Genomic DNA, 22,087 nt, shown 5'->3' on the forward strand with positions numbered 1-22,087 from the left:
TATCTATTCAGGTTAAAGGAAGAGAAAATGACAGAAGCTAACCTATTTTCTCAAATATTTTCCCACATGTCAAACTGCAGTTTATTTGACTGTCTAGTGTATGCATTTCTATATTTAGATGTGTAGTAGGTGTGTTATGTTATATATGTATTTACGACATTTGTCAAGTGAGAGCTCATCCCTAACTACCTTCCGGACGGTGCACAACACGGACTGAAATGTAGTTCGCCTCCGCCTCAGTCTGCCACGTTCTCAGCATCTACAGTATCTGAGGCGATATCTCATCCGATCTTATGTTTAGGATAAATAAACCCTCACAGAGGAAGTATCAGATCTATAGCCTCTTCTCTTTCAAACCCCATCCAATATGTTGATGCCCACACACACACACACACACACACACACACACACACACACACACACACACACACAAACAGAATGCATGCTTAAACCCTGAATGGCTGAAAGGACCAAAAGGGAGGTGTTGGAATCTGGCACGCATGCTCCAGCGATCTGTGTGTGTCGCTAGCCACTGCAATCCCATCCAACCATGTGCCTGCTGTCCGCAAGGGCACGATGGGGGTAGTGCTTCTGGTGATGAATTTAATGGTCACGATTGGTCCTCACTGTGACGTCTTTATGCATTTTTTATATGGAATCACAGCGGCTCAGGCTGCCTCCCCCACCGTTGCTATTTAGGTCTATGTAAATCCTGTGTTTCTGCATGAAATCCCTGTGCACCTCAGGGCGGTGTGTGTGTGTGTGTGTGTGTTTATCAAAGGTACACACACATGATTTATAAAGCTGTGGCGATGATTGGCTGATTGTCCTTAGATATTTACTGCATTCATCCTATGCTCTGGAAATGTTGTCAGTGATGTTGAGGATGTGAAGCTACATTATACATGTGAAGGCATTGTACTAAAGATTAAACCAGACAACAACAATTTGCCCCCCCCCCCCCCCATATTCACTTTTTGTCATGTTGTTTTGTTTCCAGACAGGTGTTTCAGTCTACAGACTAACCCTATCAGAGTTGACAGACAGACAGGTGTTTCAGTCTAATGACTAACCCTATCAGAGTCTACAGACAGACAGGTGTTTCAGTCTAAAGACTAACCCTATCTGAGAGTCTCCAGACAGACAGGTGTTTCAGTCTAAAGACTAACCCCATCAGAGAGTCTCCAGACAGACAGGTGTTTCAGTCTAAAGACTAACCCTATCAGAGTCTCCAGACAGACAGGTGTTTCAGTCTAAAGACTAACCCTATCTGAGTCTCCAGACAGACAGGTGTTTCAGTCTAAAGACTAACCCTATCAGAGTCTCCAGACAGACAGGTGTTTCAGTCTAAAGACTAACCCTATCAGAGTCTCAGACAGACAGGTGTTTCAGTCTAAAGACTAACCCTATCAGAGTCTACAGACAGACAGGTGTTTCAGTCTAAAGACTAACCCTATCAGAGTCTACAGACAGACAGGTGTTTCAGTCTAAAGACTAACCCTATCAGAGTCTACAGACAGACAGGTCCTCAGTCTAAAGACTAACTCTATCTGACAGTCTCCAGACAGACAGGTGTTTCAGTCTAAAGACTAACTCTATCTGACAGTCTCCAGACAGACAGGTCAGGTAGTGAAATGAATAGTCAGCATTCACAGTGTATATACCTTGTTATTCACTCCTGGGTGGTTTGGTGCGTTGGGGATTCCCTTTCATAGCAGCGTGAGGGGGAGAGAACGGTGACAGTTCATTTCTGAGGTGGAAAGATGTCAGTACCCTGAATACTCTGAAGAGGTGGGCGAAAGGTATAGGTGAGGAGAGATTTGATCGTCAGTGGGTCCATTTCGCAACGGTTGGAAATCACCCCGGAGATGTGGTCTAAGACTTGTTGTTTCGTGTTCTATTCCAGATGAGATGTTTGTCTTCTGTTAGCTGTTGTTATGCCGAGCTTTATACAGCAATGGTCCATCGTCTATCCACATGTTTTTTTTTATTATTCGTTTTTTTCTGTGTAAGCGTCCATAATGTTTTGTGCTTGACAAGAGTCACACACAGTAGGTCAGAGATGTCAATATGTAACAAAGACTACATTTAGCTTTTATTTACACATTTAATGCTGCCAGTATGTCTTGGTATTCCATTAGGGGTTTTGGATCAATGGGTCACAATTGTGCTTTCAGGAAGATAGATTTTTGTCATTGGCCTAAACTTCTGTTTGCCCTGTAAAACATCCACTTTCTACTGAACTCCACGTCTTTTAAACTCCTAAAGGGTTTGTCATTTACAAAAATATTGCACAGCTCATTCCCTACTTAAGATATGACTTGCATTTCAGAGCGAGAGAGGGACCAAGATATTGACTGATTGGAAAGTCTGTGGGCGAACGATGAGTTACCCATTGTGGGCAGGAAGAATGAGATGGAGGACAGTATTTACTGTAGATGTAAACTGGATGTCATGGTGAGAGAATTAATTGGAAAATAAATTGCACTCAAACACAGTTTTTATTTTATTTAACTAGGTAAGTCAGTTAAGAACAAATCATTATTTACAATGACGGCCTACCTCGGCCAAATCCTAGCATAGTATGATGCTGGACCAATTGTGCGCCTCCCTGTGGGACTCACCATTAACGGCCTGTTATGAAACAGCCTGGAATCGAACCAGGGTCTGTAGTGACGCGTCTAGCACTAAGATGCAGTGCCTTAGACCGCTGCACCACTCTGGAGCCCAGTGTCCTGTATATCAATGTATTCTCAGCATTTTAGGCTGCCATTTCCTTCTATCGCCATCACTCATATTCTTCCTTGCGCTTGCCATTCCTTTACACGACCAGATAGAGTTTCTGATGACTATTTTACAAAAACGAATTTGTATGTGATTGTCAATTTACTGTAACTAATACATTTGGAAAAGACTGTGTGGGCTTAGCTCAGCACATATTTTTATTTGTTCCACAGGAAATTAATAGATTATACTTCCCAAAATGTAACTGGTCTTTTCCCTTTCCCTGCCAAGGAGGCCTTCATTGCCAACCTCTGATTTCCCCATCATTTCCTATTCATACTGCAGTGTTCTTTGTCCTTGCTTATGATCATCCCATGTTTCTCTCTTCAGATTCAGCATAGCCTATCCACGAGTGTGCTTCTGTTGGAGGTGCTCCCACAAGCAGCTGATAGACCTGTTCAGAGAGAATGTGGAAGACTGCGTAGCCATCAGCAGCCCAGGCCATCCCGGCCAGCCCCTCATACAGGTTAACACAAAGACGCAGGATGGAGTTGATTGATACATTCCTGAGTATGGTTGCTAGGTAATTGGGGCATGTGGGGCATGTTGCAAAACGTACACTGGTTTTCTCTTTCCAAGACGTTGTTTGTGAGTTTCCATGTACAGTGAGCTCAATATAGGGGAAATCCAATTCCTCTGTTTTGTTACAGTGAGATGGAGAGTGGGGCATGCGGTTGTCAGCTATTCTAAGGTACCCTGGTATCACTCACTACTAGATGTCAGAGATTGGGATTCCATTCCGTCATTTACTTCCACGTAGAGGGTTTAGGTAATATGTAGAGCAGGTGTGTCACACTCATTTTGGCCCGCAGGTCGCATTTAGTCTTCACCAAGGTCTGGATGGCTTCACTTAAAATGTATTATATTTTCTCGCCATAAAAATTTGCAAACATAATCCTCTATCCCAGGGTTTCCTAAACTCGACCCCCTGAGTGCACTTTTTTTTTTGTTGCTCTGACCCTACACAGCTGATTCAAATAATCTTGATGATGATTTGGTTATTTGAATCAGCTTTGTAGTCCTTGGGTGAAAACCAAAACGTGGGCCCCAGGACTGAGTTTGGGAGACCCTGCTCTATCCCATTGCTTCTAGAATTTCCAATGATGAACCAATGCTCCCTGATTGTCTATCTTTCGTTTTGATTACTGTTAGCAAGCTGGACAGCGTGAAGAGACTGTAAATACAGGTTCATTTTCATTTCTACACAGTTTCTATTTGGTTTTAGTCATTTCCATTTCCATTGAGATTGTTCACCCCCCCCCAAATGTTTTTTTTCTAAACAAAATAATTGAAAGGGTTCCGTATGTTTGACACCTTATTAATAAGGGACGAACCCAATGCATAACAGTAGTTAGTCATCCTCTTTTTGTGCGTTGGAATTGCTTGCATGTTTTATTAGCTACTTTTCTTTGTCGTTAAGCCAGAGTGTGCAGTATAATCATTTGATGAGAAACTCTGCTTTGCAGAAACTGGTCTGATTCAGGACTTGGTGAGTACTTGACAGATTGCCAAAGATGGGGTGATTTACTATACATTTGGAAAAGCGATGCAGTGATGCTGCAGTCCTTCCACACACCCACAGGACTACCACTCAGGTTGATGTGTAACCTTCTTGTTTGGTTTTTGATCTCTTATCTGTCATATCTGCAACACTGCTGTAACGGTTGCTACTGAAGAAACACAGTGGGCGAGCCACATCACATACAGTAGAGTTCCTACTTCAAAAGGTCATCAGTCAAAATGAAGACAGGTAGTCAAATCGGTAGTGGCTAGATAGCCTACATTATGGAGTGCCATGTTGCTAAGTAATAGCTCACACAGTAACTAAACTAAGCAATTTTCTCTTTCTCTTCTTTTTGATGATACTTTTTGATACAGAACGAGATATTCCCTTTTCCCTAAGTGAAAACAAGTTGTAATTCAACCCATAACAAATCAAAATGTTCTACTTATTATTCATATAATAAAAGCGGAAAGCAAAAAAAAAAAAAAAATTCCTGCTAAAGTGATACATTAAGTAACTCTGTGCTTCTAATTCTTAACTACACAGGATGTCCCTGTGGACTATTCTACTGGCAGGAACAAGTTAAAAGTAGAGAACTCTCATCTGGTTTGAGTCAGAGCCCTGCATTACCAACAGAGTTTAGGCGGTGAGGGTGATTTCTGTAATGTGCAGTACTGTAGGCCTCTTTTGGTTTTGATCGAAGGCCCAAACAGGCTAGGAAATTGGGCTAATCCCAGGTCTGAGAGGCACACGGGGACGTGATCTTAGCGATGGCTCGTGGACTCAACCACATCAAAGAGTCCTGCTCATGGGTAAAGGGGACTGACTGACTGATGAAGGGACGAGCCATGGCTTGAAGTCACTTAGGGAGTTGCTGGAGCTTCAAAGACTCATCACCGAGCACGCAACAGATACAGAGACGCCGCAGAGAGAGACAGAGAGAGAGATGTGTGTTCCACAGGGCTGCGGTGGAAACGATGCAGTTCTTATAGCCTTTAGCCGTACCCTCATCCTACTCCTCCTCTGTTCCTCTGGTGATGTAGAGGTTAACCCAGGCCCTGTGTGTCCACAGGCGCTCTCATTTGCTGACTTCTGCAACCATAAAAGCCTTGGGTTCATGCATGTTAACATCAGAAGCCTCCGCCCTAAGTTTGCTTTATTAACTGCTTTAGCACTCTCTGCCAACCGTGATGTCCTAACCGTATCTGAATCTTGGCTTAGGAAGGTCACCAAAAATTCTGAAATTTCCATCCCCAAGGTTGCGGAATTGCAATCTACTGTAGAGATAGCCTGCAGAGTTCTGTCATACTATCCAGGTCTACACCCAAACAGTTCGAGCTTCTACTTTTAATGAATCTCTCCAGAAATAAGTTCCTCACTGTTGCCGTTTGCTATAGACCCCCCTCAGCTCCCAGCTGTGCCCAGGACACCATATGTGAATTGATTGCCCCCCATCTATCGTCAGAGTTCGTACTGCTAGGTGACCTAAATTGGGATATGCTTAACACCCCGGCCGTCCTACAATCTAAGCTAGACGCCCTCAATCTCACGCAAATTATCAAAGAACCTACCAGGTACAACCCCAAATCCGTAAATGTGCACCCTCAAAGATATCATCCTGACCAACTTGCTCTCTAAATGCACCTCTGCTGTTTTCAACCAGGATCTCAGCTATCACTGCCTTATTGTCTGCGTCCGTTATGGGTCTGCGGTCAAACAACCACCCCCCATCACTGTCAAACGCTCCCTAAAACACTTCTGTGAGCAGCCCTTTCTAATCGACCTGGCCCGGGTATCCTGGAAGGATATTGACCTCATCCCGTCAGTAGAGGATGCCTGGTTGTTCATTAAAAGTAATTTGCTCACCATCTTAAATAAGCATGCCCCTTTAAAAAAAATTAGAACTAAGAACAGATATAGCCCTTGGTTCACTCCAGACTTGACTGCCCTTGACCAGCACAACAACACTTTGGGGCGTACTGTACTAGCATCGAATAGTCCCCACGATATGCAACTTTTCAGGGAAGTCAGGAACCAATACACACAGTCAGTTAGAAAGCAAAGGCTAGCTTTTTCTAACAGACATTTGCATCCTGTAGCACGAATCCCCAAAAGTTTTGGGACACTGTAAAGACCATGGAGAATAAAAGTACCTCCTCCCAGCTACCCACTGCACTGAGACTAGGAAACACTGTCACCACTGATAAATCCATGATAATCGAGAATTTTAATAAGCGTTTCTCTACGGCTGGCCATGCTTTCCACCTGGCTACCCCTACCCCGGCCAACAGCTCTGCACAACCCACAGCAACTGGCCCAATTACCCCCCCTATTACTAGTCTGTTCAAACTCTCTTTCGTATAATCTGAGATCCCTAAAGATTGGAAAGCGGCCACGGTCATCCCCCTCTTCAAAGGGCGAGACACTCTAGACCCAAACTGTTACAGACCTATATCTATCCTACCCTGTCTTTCTAAAGTCTTCAAAAGCCAAGTGAACAAACAGATCACCGACCATTTTGAATCCCACCGTACCTTCTCCGCTATGCAATCTGGTTTCCGAGCAGGGCACGGGTGCACCTCAGTCACGCTCAAGGTCCTAAACGATATCATAACTGCCATCGATAAAAGAGAGTACTATCCAGCCATCTTCATCGACCTGGCCAAGGCTTTCGACTCTGTCAATCAACCGTATTCTTATCAGCAAACTCAACAGTCTTGGTTTCTCTAATGCCCATCACTCATGCACCCTATTCATTTTTTTATATATTTTTTATTTCACCTTTATTTAACCAGGTTGGCCAGTTGAGAACAAGTTCTCATTTACAACTGCAACCTGGCCAAGATAAAGCAAAGCAGTGGGACACATACAACAACACAGAGTTACACATGGGAAACAAACGTACCGTCAATAATTCAGTAGAAAAATCTGTATACAGTGTCTGCAAATGAAGTAAGGGGGTAAGGCAATAAATAGGCCAATAGTGGCAAAGAATTACAATTTATCAATTTACACTGGAGTGAAATATGTGCAGATGAGGATGTGCAAGTAGAAATACTGGTGTGCAAAAGAGCAGAAAAACAAACAAATATGGGGATGAGGTAGGTGTTTGGTTGGAGGGGCTATTAACAGATGGGCTGGGTACAGCTGCAGCGATCGGTAAGCTGCTCTGACAACTGACGCGTAAAGTTAGTGAGGGAGATATAAGTCTCCAATTTCAGTGATTTTTGCAATTCGTTCCAGTCATTGGCAGCAGAGAACTGAAAGGAAATGCGGCCAAAGGAGGTGTTGGCTTTGGGGATGACCAGTGAAATATACCTGCTGGAGCGCGTTGCTATGGTGACCAGTGAGATGAGATAAGGCGGAGCTATAGCTAGCAAAGACTTATAGATGACCTGGAGCCAGTGGGTTTGGCGACGAATATGTAGCGAGGACAAGCCAACGAGAGCATACAGGTCGCAGTGGTGGGTAGTATATGGGGCTTTGGTGACAAAACAGATTTGCTGAGTAGAGTGTTGGAAGTTAATTTGTAAATGACATCGCTGAAGTCAAGGATCGGTATTTATAGTTGTCAACATATTCTAAGTCCAGAGTAGTGATGCTAGTCGGGCGGGCAGGTGCGGGCAGCGATCGGTTAAAGAGCATGCATGCGTTTTACTAGCATTTAAGAGCAGTTGGAGGCCACAGAAGGAGTGTTGTATGGCGTTGAAGCTCGTTTGGAGGTTTGTTAACACTGTCCAAAGAAGGGCCAGATGTATACAGAATGGTGTCGTCTGCGTAGAGGTGGATCAAAGAATCACCCGCAGCAAGAGCGACATCATTGATCCATACAGAGAAAAGAGTCGGCACGAGAATTGTTGAACCTTGTGGCACCCCCATAGAGACTGCCAGAGGTCCGGACAACAGAACCTCTGATTTGACACACTGAACTCTATCTGAGAAGTAGTTAGTGAACCAGGCAAGGCTGGGTGGATTATCCATCTGGGTGATGTTAATGTTTTACCTGTTGGTTTTAACCAATGGCTATTAAATGAATTTTAGAGGTTGGCATCGGAGGGAACATTTAATTCTGACATGGCTCAGCTAAAAAAGACAGTTCTCTCTCACCTCCCAAAGTTTCATTTTAGTCACACAGTAGTAGGCACATAGAGGATTAGGAAGTAAGGCTTGGCATTTGTTAGTGAGGAATTCATGTATTTGCAGATAGATGAACTCACCATCCTGACCCACTGTGCTGTGTTCTGGTCTAGTGTGGTCTGGTCCTCAGGGTACTGAACCTGTCTGAGCTGGTGGTCCTGTGCCCTGACCTGGCCACACTGAAAAATGTGCTATACTTCCGCCAGAACCAGCTGGTCTATCCAGGCCGCAAGAGTCAGGACAGACACTTCCAGTATGGATGCAACCATGGTGAAGATTAACCTGGCCTTGACTGTACAGTACACAATGGATTTGGTGCCATGTGTGTGTACCTTATTATCACAGTTAACATGGACAAAACTAACGTCAAAGCAAACAGCTGTCCCAAGAAACAAGAGCCCAAACAAGCAAGGAAAAATTAGCAGCACGCATAATTACTCTGTGTATTTAAAATAACAACAACACTATTCATACGGTAATAGTTTGTCTTAATGAGCATGTCAGAGGTGCGCAACATGATTGGTTAATTGCGATAGGCCAACATGATGCTCTCTGGGCAATTAAAGTCACTTGTGTCGAGCGACTGCGTTGTCATTAATCAGAGGGCAAACAGTAAAGAGAGAGGCACTCTAAAGAAAAGTCATTGTTGTTGATCTGCGTGGGGAAACGCGTTAATAAGCCAGTTCTGCAAGGCCCACTCAATCTACTTTAATGGCATTAACCCAGTCAAATATGGCAGCATTAAATAATACGCTACTCAAAGGGAATGGATCATTAAGAGATGTTTGATTGGATTCAAGCCAGATTGCTTTGCTAATTTGAATTATAATGCAGGGCTTTCTTTGTAATGAAAGAGAATGGGAGCCATTTTAGACTGTAGAGATAAATGCACACTATGCTGAACCTTTCCATGTGGCACACAGAATTTGCAAATGAACGGCACAGCAGTGTCACTTTGTGTGTGTGTGTGTGTGTGCATGTGTGTGTGTGACACTGACTGTGTGCACCCTCTTTCCCCCCCCCCCCCCCAGCTAGGTGGAAGATGTTCAACTCCTCTTTTTTCAACATGGAGTCCTTCCTGTCCTCCATTTCGTCCTTCATGAAGATGATTCCGGACCACAGGCCCTAAGACCTGGACAAGCTCATCTGCCCAAAGGGCCGGGTCCTCCACTTCCCCATCCAATCCCCCCATGTCACAAGGTCAGTGTCATCATCCTTGGCTACAGTCATTTGCCTTCTAGGGATAACCAGGCCACTGATTAAAGGAAGCAGAGTTGAGAGAGAGAGCGTTGCAGGCTCCTAATCCGACCCAGAGAGCTGATAGGGTTTGGAAGCATGGTTAATGGCAATCTGACTGACTGGAAAGAAGTTAGTTCTGTAAGTCAAGATTAGAAGTGACTACGGAGCTTTAATATCCTGTTTTGTTGAAGCCCATCTATCACTCTCATCCGTACTGTCCTGTGTATATGTTACAGATGTCGGCGTGACGTTACAGATTTCGGTGTGACATTGCAGATGTCGAAGTGATGTTACAGATTTCGGTGTTTAGTGGACCTGTGTGAAGTGTTTGGGTGAGATGGTCAGAGGTGGCAACATTAAGAAAACATTGTTTGTTATCTCTTTAAGTTCTTCATCAGTGTAAGGAACATAAACTCAGCAAAGAATGAAACATCACTTTTTCAGGACCCTGTCTTTCAAAGATAATTCTTAAAAATCCAACTTCACAGATCTTCATTGTAAAGGGTTTTAACACTGTTTCTCATGCTTGTTCAATGAACCATAAACAATTAATGAACATGCACCTGTGGAACGGTTGTTAAGACACTAACAGTTTACAGACGGTAGGCAATTAAAGTCACAGTTATGAAAACTTAGGACATTGAAGATGCCTTTCTACTGACTCTGAAAAAAGAAAGATGCCCAGGGTCCCTGCTGATCTGCGTGAACATGCCTTAGGCATGCTGCAAGGAGGCATGAGGACTGCAGATGTGGCCAGGGCAATAAATTGCAATGTCCGTACTGTGAGACGCCTAAGACGGCACTACAGGGAGACAGACAGCTGATTGTCCTCGCAGTGGCAGACCAGGCCAGCGAAGAGCACGGATCTCAATTCCATTGAGTATGTCTGGGACCTGTTGGATCTGAGGGTGAGGGCTAGGGCCATTCGCGCCTGAAATTTCCGGGAACTTGCAGGTGCGTTCGTGGAAGTGTGGTGTAACATCTCACAGCAAGAACTGGCAAATCTGGTGCAGCCCATGAGGAGATGCACTGCAGTACTTACTGCAGCTGGTGGCCACACCAGATAATGACTTTTGATTTTGACACCACCTTTTTTCAGGGACATATTATTCAATTTCTGTTAGTCACATGTCTGTGGAACTTGTTCAGTTTATGTCTTAGTTGTTGACTCTTGTTATGTTCATATAAATATTTACACATGTTAAGTTTGCTGAAAATAAACTCAGTGAGAGGAATTTTCTTTTTTTTTCTGAGTTTAGTGTCGAGGGGTGGTACTATATTTATAAGCTGTTGTCTCGGATCAGTGTCGAGGGGTGGTGCTATATTTATAAGCTGTTGTCTCAGATCAGTGATGAGGGATGGTACTATATTTATAAGCTGTTGTCTCAGATCAGTGTCGAGGGGTGGTGCTATATTTATAAGCTGTTTTCTCGGATCAGTGTCGAGGGGTGGTGCTATATTTATAAGCTGTTGTCTCGGATCAGTGTCGAGGGGTGGTGCTATATTTATAAGCTGTTGTCTCGGATCAGTGACGAGGGGTGGTACTATATTAATAAGCTGTTGTCTCGGATCAGTGACGAGGGGTGGTACTATATTAATAAGCTGTTTTCTCGGATCAGTGACGAGGGGTGGTACTATATTTATAAGCTGTTGTCTCGGATCAGTGTCGAGGGGTGGTGCTATATTTATAAGCTGTTGTCTCGGATCAGTGACGAGGTGTGGTACTATATTTATAAACTGTTGTCTCGGATCAGTGACGAGGGGTGGTGCTATATTAATAAGCTGTTGTCTCGGATCAGTGACGAGGGGTGGTACTATATTAATAAGCTGTTGTCTCGGATCAGTGACGAGGGGTGGTACTATATTAATAAGCTGTTGTCTCGGATCAGTGACGAGGGGTGGTACTATCTTATTGCTCTGTTCAAAAACAATGTACTCTCTGCGAAGCACTCCAAAACCCGATGCAACAGAGAGGGCCAGCTTCTTATCAGAGAACAAATCAACAACAGTTCTTCACATGAAAGCGAGAACATCGTAACAGTTTAAACTTAAATATTAATATTGAAACTCCAAATTTATTCTGACAAAGTCTGACAATTGGTTGCACAGGTTTGTGCATGTCTCCCCGTCGTCTGTGTCACTGCTTGAACAATTCTCTGATGTATCACACACAGCTGGAAGGTCTTACATGGTATCCCATTTTTAAGCCAAACCATAATGCCTAATATTTTCATCGGGGCAGCGTGGCGTTTATTGAATAGGAACTGACAAACACCTGATGCGGTTTCTTTTGCGAATCCTCGGCTTGCTTTCTTGCCAGCCTTGCCTTTATGGAAAAGATGAAAGCAGTTTCCGTCGCTCACCCAAGTTGCTCTGAGCATACTCTTTTGGCATATTATAGCTAATTATGTAGGCCTACGTCCCCTTGGGAGTTCCCTCTCCATGAAACTTGTGTGTGAGAGTGTGTGACCCTGCCTGCAGTTATTGTGTCACGCAGACTTTATTTTATGGCCTTTCCAATTAGAGCGAGTGAGTTATGTGATTTGAGTCCACTCCGATTTATGCTGGATGCACATATACCCTCACGGGGATAGGTTTAACATGATAATGCATAACCACATAACTAGCGAGCTTTTGTGTCTAGATTAAGAGTAAGGTTTGTTTATAGTATTTAGAGAGTATTTATTTTGCCTTTTGAAATTTTAAGTACATTGAAAGCAATGATGAGCAGAATCTGTGTGTGTATTTCCACATGTTTCCCTGGATATTAGCTGGGGTAAGAAATACTGAAAGTGAGATGACAAGGATGACGAAGGCCTCTCGCCCAGAGTGATTTTCAGATGGTAATTTCAGATGGTAATTTGCCTGATCCAAAGCAAACTCACGGAGTGTAAGTAAGCGATTATATGCATGGCCAACAATCCCTAAACATGCCTGCGGTCCATTTCCAAACACAGTTAGTCCAGCTCTTTGAAAAGATAAAACTCTCAAAGGAACACCAGATGATTGTTCTGTATTTGTGTTTTCATTGTCTCTGAAATGTTCTCTCAGTCCAAGCACTCAAATCATCTGGATAGTGTGTGTTTTCGGTATCCATCTATCACTCGGCTTTAGAGAGGTGTAATTTGTAATTGAATTGCGATTGACCTGAGCCAGCAAAAACCTGCAGTGAGAGACAAAGCTATCACATTTATCATGGTGGAACAGCAGGACATTGAATTTCTTTGAGGATTGTCAATTCAGAGGTCTGGTGTGTAATTAAATCAACATGCAGATAATCAGCAGGTGCCAGATTCTGGGACCCCACTGCAGTCTCCCCATTCACCCCAGTTCTCTCTGAGGTGTTTGTGTAGCTGTCAGGCAGCGTGTATTTCTGTTTCTCCGGAGAACAGAACGCCGTCAGGTGCTCAAGTGGGAGGGAAACCAGATTGATCAAGATTAGTCTATTGTTATTTAATTTTCTCACAAAGAATGTGGAAAGAACCAAGGGTATGTAGGGTTATTTGGAACAGGTTCTCCATTGTTAAAGGGAAAAAGAAGGGACTCTTTCATGTTCTTCCATGAAAAGATATCAATGCAGGTTTCAACTCTGCATGAAAGCGTTGCACGTCCTTTAGGACCTCCCACTGATGACCGGTTTTCATTAAAGTCCCTTAACTCACTGCAGATAACTGAAGAAAACTTTTAAGTTGATTGGGAAAAGGTTGTTCTTTTTTTGGCTACCTTTAAAAGCCATTGATGTGGCTCCTTGTGAAGAAGCAGTCAAGTCAGTCAGCTCAGGTCTCAAATGACTGACTCCTGGAATGAGTCTGCTGGAGGAGCAGATGGCAGGATATCCTGTTTGAAACGTTCATTTGACAAAGTTCAAATGCAACTGGACGTTTTCGCAACAGATGAAGATGGTAACACTTTTAAACGGGAGGACACAAATAATGTTTAGTCCCAACACTATCCACAATTACTTAATTTGTCTTGTCCGTTGTGTCCTGCTATACAGTAAAGGTGGTGTGTTACTGTTTGACTGATGAGACAGACACATCTAGACGTTTAGGTGAATACTGTGATGTGTGAAAAATGGAGAGGTAAACCGGTTTTGCATTAGTTTCTGATTAGAGAGATTGTTGTTGTATCCGCCACCCCACATGGAGAACCTATGAAGAGAAAACCACCCCAAGGAATGTTGACAGTTTTCCAGATTCTGGACATCTGAAGGCAGTTGTTGCCACGTGCCTCGGTGAGCCTTGGTGAGGCTGTTTAGCCGTGGGACTGTGGGGACTAATTGGAAACATTAAAGCGATGGAGCAGAGGAATCTGAAAGGCAGCCTGGGTCTACTGGCTTAGTGAGAGGGGTTTGTGTTAAACAGGGGTTGTGTAGACAGACAGTAGACTGACTGATGGGATTTATTTACCATGGGATCAACAGGGTCATTTTGCTTAAGAAATTAACACTTAATAGAGCATTCAATGTATTCTGTAGGTTATTTAGTAGCTTGAAGCTATGTTGAAAAGTGAAAATATTCAGACTTTGTCTGGTTGGTTAATTACACTATTTGTATTAGAATGTTGATGGTGCATATCCCCTTACTGTGAATTGTATTCAGATGATTCTCTCACTTTGACTTTCTTTATGGATTGACTGGAGACTGATCCTCTTGTTTACCCACCCTCTACACAATCAGTTGGAGAGGCTTCTCTCTGGCCGGCACTTCATAATGCCCATGGCCAAGAAGAATGTGTTCAAATATTCCTTTGTTCCTTGTGCTGTTGGACTACTAAATGCAAAGTAAATTGTATCGGTATATGTACTAATCTATCTAGTGCAGTTGGGACAATGGTCAGTTGTGAGTGAATGTATTAATGTCCTGATGTGACAATGCCTGTGATCCTTTTAATGGAAGGTGATGCCAAAGAAAAATGTCCATCCTGGTTCGACCAAGTTTTATTCTATTCTAACGAAAACATTTACATTACATTTAAGTCATTTAGCAGACGCTCTTATCCAGAGCGACTTACAAATTGGTGCATTCACCTTATGACATCCAGTGGAGCAGCCACTTTACAATAGTGCATCTAAATCTTTTAAGGGGGGAGAAGGATTACTTTATCCTATCCTAGGTATTCCTTAAAGAGGTGGGGTTTCAGGTGTCTCCGGAAGGTGGTGATTGACTCCGCTGTTCTGGCGTCGTGAGGGAGTTTGTTCCACCATTGGGGGGCCAGAGCAGCGAACAGTTTTGACTGGGCTGAGCGGGAACTGTACTTCCTCAGTGGTAGGGAGGCGAGCAGGCCAGAGGTGGATGAACGCAGTGCCCTTGTTTGGGTGTAGGGCCTGATCAGAGCCTGGAGGTACTGAGGTGCCGTTCCCCTCACAGCTCCGTAGGCAAGCACCATGGTCTTGTAGCGGATGCGAGCTTCAACTGGAAGCCAGTGGAGAGAGCGGAGGAGCGGGGTGACGTGAGAGAACTTGGGAAGGTTGAACACCAGACGGGCTGCGGCGTTCTGGATGAGTTGTAGGGGTTTAATGGCACAGGCAGGGAGCCCAGCCAACAGCGAGTTGCAGTAATCCAGACGGGAGATGACAAGTGCCTGGATTAGGACCTGCGCCGCTTCCTGTGTGAGGCAGGGTCGTACTCTGCGGATGTTGTAGAGCATGAACCTACAGGAACGGGCCACCGTTGTTCAACAGAATTATATTACCGTGTACTTGTGTACTCCAATCTGAACTTCTAATCTTGATCATGACATCGAGTTAGAGACAAAGACAATGAGGTACATCTCCCTAAACCTCACCCCAACCAGCCAGCCACTCACCCAACCACCTCAACCAGCCAGCCACCCAGACACCAACCCAGCTAGCCACTCACCCAGCCACCTCAACCAGCCAGCCACCCAGCCATCAACCCAGCCAGGCAGCTGTCAATCCAGCCATCAAACCAGCCACCCACCCACTCAGCCACCCACCCACCCACTCAGCCACCCACCCACCTAGCCAGCCAGCCAGCCAGCCAGCCATCAATCTAGCCAGCCAGCCATCAACCTAGCCAGCAAGCCATCAACCTAACCAGCCAGCCATCAACCCAGCCATCAACCAATCAACCCAGCCAGCCAGCCATCAACCCAGCCAGCCAGCCAGCCAGCCACCCACTCAGCCAGCTAGCCAGCCAGCCACCAACCCAATTACCCAGCCAGCCAGCCACCAACCCAGCCTGCCCATAATAGCCAGCCTCGCTCTGCCCACCATAAATTTCACAAGTCACTCAAACATCCAGCCAGCCACTCTCCCAGCCAGCACAGGCTAGCCAGCCTCGCTCTGCTCTGCCCTACCCTACCCTAAACCTCACCCGACCACCCAGCCAGCCCAGCTCTGCCCAGCCCCGTCCCGCTCTGCCCCGCCCCTCGAGGGTTTAATCCACTGTCACCATTTGGCTCCTAAGCCTGTCATCTTATCAGACGACCCGACACTCGTCCCACAATGTCCTCTTTGATTACTCTCCAGTCACTGGCCGGCGGTCACCCTGACTGCGAGGGTAGGTGGAGGGAGAGGAGAGGGGGAGAAGGGTAGGGGCTGGAGGAGGGGGAAGCCTAGCTTTCCTCATTAAACCACCCATGTTTAAGCTCATCGGTGACATGATGAAAACAGCTGTCGGTCGGGTTGGTCTACTATTCCCCCACCCCCTCACATTTGAGTACAGTATGTATGGAATAAGAGCTCAGCCCAAAGTATGATGACAGTGTACAGCCAAACTGCAGGTACGGTGGTGCCTCGGTTTTCAGTTGCTCGTGTGCCAGGAACGACCACAATTAGGTCCATATAGTGTATTTGAAGTTCGGGGGAACTAACTGTGATGATTAGGAACGAATTAAAGATCAAACCCTGTATTGGTGATTTGTCCTTAATACCAAACATTAGCTAAAACGCATTGGCATCTGTTCAGTGGTGACATCATTTACTTTTAGCACATGGCAAGTCTGAAATGTGCGTCACACATTCTCAATAACAAAAAATGTAAATACATGTTTATACATTTTTTTTTAATAATAATACTTCACATTGTAAAATACAGTTGAAGTCGGGAATTTACATACACCTTAGCCAAATACATTTAAACTCAGTTTTTCACAATTCCTGACATTTAATCAGAGTAAAAATTCCCTGTCTTAGGTCAGTTAGGATCACCAATTTATTTTAAGATTGTGAAATATCAGAATAATGGGTGTGTAAGAAGTTTACATACACTCAATTAGAATTTGGTAGCATTGCCTTTAAATTGTTTAACTTTTGTCAAGCGTTTCGGGTAGCCTTCCACAAGATTCCCACAGTAAGTTGGGTGAATTTTGGCCCATTCCTCCTGACAGAGCTGATGTAACCGAGTCAGGTTCGTAGGCCTCCTTGCTCGCACACGCTTTTTCAGTTCTGCCCACAAATTTTCTATGGGATTGAGGTCAGGGCTTTGTGATGGTCACTCCAATACCTTGACTTTGTTGTCCTTAAGCCATTTTGTCACAAATTTGGAAGTATGCTTGGGGTCATTGTCCATTTGGAAGACCCATTTGCGACCAAGATATAACCTCCTGACTGATGTCTTGAGATTTTGCATCAATAAATCCACATAAGTTTCTTTCCTCATGATGCCATCTATTTTGTGAAGTGCACCAGTCCCTCCTGCAGCAAATCACACCCACAACATGACGCTGCCACCCCCGTGCTCCACGGTTGGGATGGTGTTCTTCGGCTTGCAAACCTCCCCCTTTTTCCTCCTAACATAACGGTGGTCATTATAGCCAAACAGTTCTATTTTTGTATCATCAGACCAGATGACATTTCTCCAAAAAGTATGATCTTTGTGCAGTTGCAAGCCATAGTCTGGCTTTTTTATGGCGGTTTTGGAGCAGTGTCTTCTTCCTTGCTGAGCAGCCTTTCAGGTTATGTCGATATAGGACTAGTTTTACTGTGGATATAGATACTTTTGTACCTGTTTCCTCCAGCATCTTCACAAGGTTCTTTGCTGTTGTTCTGGGATTGATTTGCACTTTTCTCACCAAAGTACATTCATCTCTTGAAGACAGAACGCGTCTCCTTCCTAGCTGTATGACGGCTGCGTGTGTCCCATGGTGTTTATACTTATAATTTTGCACGCCCAATTTTTCAGTTTTTGATTTTCCAAAAGTTTGAAATATCCAATAAATGTCGTTCCACTTCATGATTGTGTCCCACTTGTTGTTGATTCTTCACAAAAAATACAGTTTTATATTTTTATGTTTGAAGCCTGAAATGTGGCAAAAGGTCGCAAAGTTCAAGGGGGCCGAATACTTTCGCAAGGCACTGTAGTAATGAAAAAAAGTGTTAAACAAATCCAAATATATTTTAGATTCTTCAAAGTAGCCACCCTTTGGCTTGATGCAGCTGTGTACACTCTTGGCATTCTCTCAAGCAGCTTCATGAGGTAGTCACCTGGAATGCATTTCCATGAACAGGTGTGCCTTGTTTAAAGTAATTTTATGGAATTTCTTTCCTTCTTAATGCATTAAAACCAGTTGTGTTGTGACAAGGTAGGGGTGATATATAGAAGATAGCCCTATTTGTTAAAATATCAAGTCCATATTATGGCAAGAACAGCTCAAATAAGCAAAGAGAGATGACAGTCCATCATTACTTTAAGACATGAAGGTCAGTCAATCCGGAAAATTTCAAGAACTTTTAACGTTTCTTCAAGTGCAGTCGCAAGAACCATCAAGCACTATGATGAAACTGGCTCTCATGTGGACCGCCACAGGAAAGGAAGACCCAGAGTCACCTCTGCTACAGAGGATACGTTCATTAGAGTTACCAGCCTCAGTAATTGCAGCACAAATAAATGCTTCACAAAGTTCAAGTAACAGGCACATCTCAACATTAACTGTTCAGAGGATACTGTGTGAATTAGGCCTTCATGGTCAAATTGCTGCAAAGAAACCACGACTAAAGGACACCAATAATAAGAAGAGACTTGCTTGTGCCAAGAAACATGAGCACTGGACATTAGACTGGTGGAAATTTGTCCTTTGGTCTGTTGAGTCCAAATTTGAGATTTTTGGTTCCAACCGCCGTGTCTTTGGAAGATGCAGAGTTGGTGAACGGAATATCTTTGCATGTCTAGTTCCCACCGTGAAGCATGGAGGAGGTGGTGTGATGGTGTGGGGGTGCTTTGCTGGTGACACTGTTAGTAATTTATTTAGAATTCAAGGCACACTTAACCAGTATTGCTACCACAGCATTCTGCAGCGATACGCCATCCCATCTGGTTTGCACTGAGTGGGACTATCATTTGTTTTTCTACAGGACAAGGATCCGAAACACCTCCAAGCTGTGTAAGGGCTATTTGACCAAGAATGAGAGTGATAGAGTGCTGCATCAGATGACCTGGCCTCCGCAATCACCCAATCTCAACCCATTTGAGATGGTTTGGGATGAGTTGGACATATTAAATCAAGCCTTAACCCAGTCTGCTGTCCCACATGCTTCAAGAGGGCCACCATTGTCTCTGTTCCCAAGAAAGCTACGGTAACTGAGCTAAACGACTACCGCCCCGTAGCACTCACTTCCGTCATCATGAAGTGCTTTGAGAGACTAGTCAAGGACCATATCACCTCCACCCTACCTGACACCCTTGACCCACTCCAATTTGCTTACCACCCAAATAGGTCCACAGACGATGCAATCTCAACCACACTGCACACTGCGCTAACCCATCTGGACAAGAGGAATACCTATGTGAGAATGCTGTTCATCGACTACAGCTCAGCATTTAACACCATAGTACCCTCCAAACTCGTCATCAAGCTCGAGACCCTGGGTCTCGACCCCGCCCTGTGCAACTGGGTACTGGATTTCCTGACGGGCCGCCCCCAGGTGGTGAGGGTAGGTAACATCATCTCCACCCTGCTGATCCTCAACACTGGGGCCCCACAAGGGTGCGTTCTGAGCCCTCTCCTGTACTCCCTGTTCACCCACGACTGCGTGGCCATGCATGCCTCCAACTCAATCATCAAGTTTGCGGACGACACTACAGTGGTAGGCTTGATTACCAACAACGACGAGGCGGCCTACAGGGAGGAGGTGAGGGCCCTCGAAGTGTGGTGTCAGGAAAATAACCTCACACTCAACGTCAACAAAACTAAGGAGATGATTGTGGACTTCAGGAAACAGCAGAGGGATCACCCCCCTATCCACATCGATGGGACAGTAGTGGAGAGGGTAGTACATTTTACGTTCCTCGGCGTACACATCACAGACAAACTGAATTGGTCCACCCACACAGACAGCATTGTGAAGAAGGCGCAGCAGCGCCTCTTCAACCTCAGGAGGCTGAAGAAATTTGGCTTGTCACCAAAAGCACTCACAAACTTTTACAGATGCACAATCGAGAGCATCCTGTCAGGCTGTATCACCGCCTGGTACGGCAACTGCTCCGCCCAGAACCGTAAGGCTCTCCAGAGGGTAGTGAGGTCTGCACAACGCATCACCGGGGGCAAACTACCTGCCCTCCAGGACACCTACACCACCCGATGTCACAGGAAGGCCATAAAGGACAACAACCACCCGAGCCACTGCCTGTTCACCCCGCTATCATCCAGAAGGCGAGGTCAGTACAGGTGCATCAAAGCAGGGACCGAGAGACTGAAAAACAGCTTCTATCTCAAGGCCATCAGACTGTTAAACAGCCACCACTAACATTGAGTGGCTGCTGCCAACACACTGACTCAACTCCAGCCACTTTAATAATGGAAATTGATGTAAAATATATCACTAGCCACTTTAAACAATGCTACTTAATATAATGTTTACATACCCTACATTACTCATCTCATATGTATATACTGTACTCGATACCATCTACTGCATCTTGCCTATGCCATTCTGTACCATCACTCATTCATATATATTTATGTATATATTCTATATCCCTTTACACTTGTGTGTATAAGGTAGTAGTTTTGGAATTGTTAGGTTAGATTACTCGTTGGTTAATACTGCATTGTCGGAACTAGAAGCACAAGCATTTCACTACACTTGCATTAACATCTGCTAACCATGTGTATGTGACAAATAAATTAGATTTTTTTTTTTTGACTGCAGAGTGAAGAAAAAGCAGCCAACGAGTGATCAGCATATGTGGGAACTCCTTCAACACTGTTAGAAAAGCATTCCAAGTGAAGCTGGTTGAGAGAATGTCAAGAGTGTGCACATCTGTCATCAAGGCAGAAGGTGGCTACTTTGAAGAATCTAAATAATAAATCTATGTTGATCTGTTTAATACTTTTTTGGTTTTCTACATGACTCCATATGTGTTATTTCATAGTTTTGATGTTTTCTCTATTATTCTATAATGTAGAAAATAGTAAAAATAAAGAATAACCCTTGAATGAGTTAGTGTGTTCAAAGTTTTGACTGGTACTGTATCAGTCCAGTGCAATATTGTTCCTAAACATTTATCCCATTACACAAATGTTATTTATACCCCATACTTGAGATTTAGAAGGAAAATGACAATGATGTAACCTCGATGACAGGTCAACAGAGCATTACATCATGGAAAGATGGCGGCCTCCATGCACTTAACACAAATTCCTAATTTTGATAAGTATTGTACTTTGCTCTCCGATACAATTTTTTTTGTGGTCATTAGCACTGTATACATGATACCAATTTTAGCTTCAAGATGCCAGCAATTGGAAAAAATGAAAAAGTAGATTGTGTTGATTTATTGGCACGTGGAACCATGTCACATGCTCTACTAAAAAAACAATGACATATCTAAATTCTGCCATCTTTATGCATGACTACCATTACGTTTGAGTCTTTTCTCCTGGGATGGATAGTGCTTGCGTGTCACAATGGAAGGCGCTACTTTTATTCTGTGTTCCAACCCAGTAAATGACAAAGGTTCACGTTCAGGGAAACAGTTATGAGAAAAAAACGGCCCATGTATTGTGAGCACGGAGGTCAGTTTGATGTCTCAGTGGGATCCGTGCTGTACGGTGTACCTTTTTTTTTTCTCCCTCTTTGCAATGCATTATGGGGCCTTTATATTCAATTTTTTTTGTTGTGATGACAAATCAAATCCTGACATGGGGATGTTACATTAGGATTTTCATGTCTGAAGCTCAACCTGGATGAAAACATTGAGCGGACAGGTTATATTGGTGAGGGTATTACCGTCCAATCTCCTCTCCACAGCAGATGTCTGGGCTTTGTGTCTCTGGTGAAAGCTGATTGTTCCCGATGTCACATTCTGCAAGCCATATGCATATTACATAATGTCAGCATTTTCCCAGAATAATCACCACAAAAAACTCACTATGATTTTATCTGACTTTTGGGTCTCTGAGCTCTACTAAGGCAAAATGTCATCCACCCTCCTCTGTCCTCCTCGCTCCTCTTCCTTC

At 44.1% G+C, this 22,087-nt stretch overlaps 1 long non-coding RNA gene across 1 annotated transcript; it reads left to right on the top strand.

Moving 5' to 3' along the window:
• Window positions 1–3,118: 3,118 nt before the first annotated feature.
• Window positions 3,119–21,064, top strand: LOC115131288 (uncharacterized). Its single transcript, XR_003863933.2, has 3 exons — window positions 3,119–3,307; window positions 9,457–9,625; window positions 20,778–21,064. It is a non-coding gene; the product is annotated as an uncharacterized LOC115131288 (long non-coding RNA).
• Window positions 21,065–22,087: the final 1,023 nt, after the last annotated feature.

This window comes from Oncorhynchus nerka, linkage group LG1 (assembly GCF_034236695.1).
Source record: "Oncorhynchus nerka isolate Pitt River linkage group LG1, Oner_Uvic_2.0, whole genome shotgun sequence".
Classification (NCBI taxonomy): Eukaryota; Metazoa; Chordata; class Actinopteri; order Salmoniformes; family Salmonidae; genus Oncorhynchus; species Oncorhynchus nerka.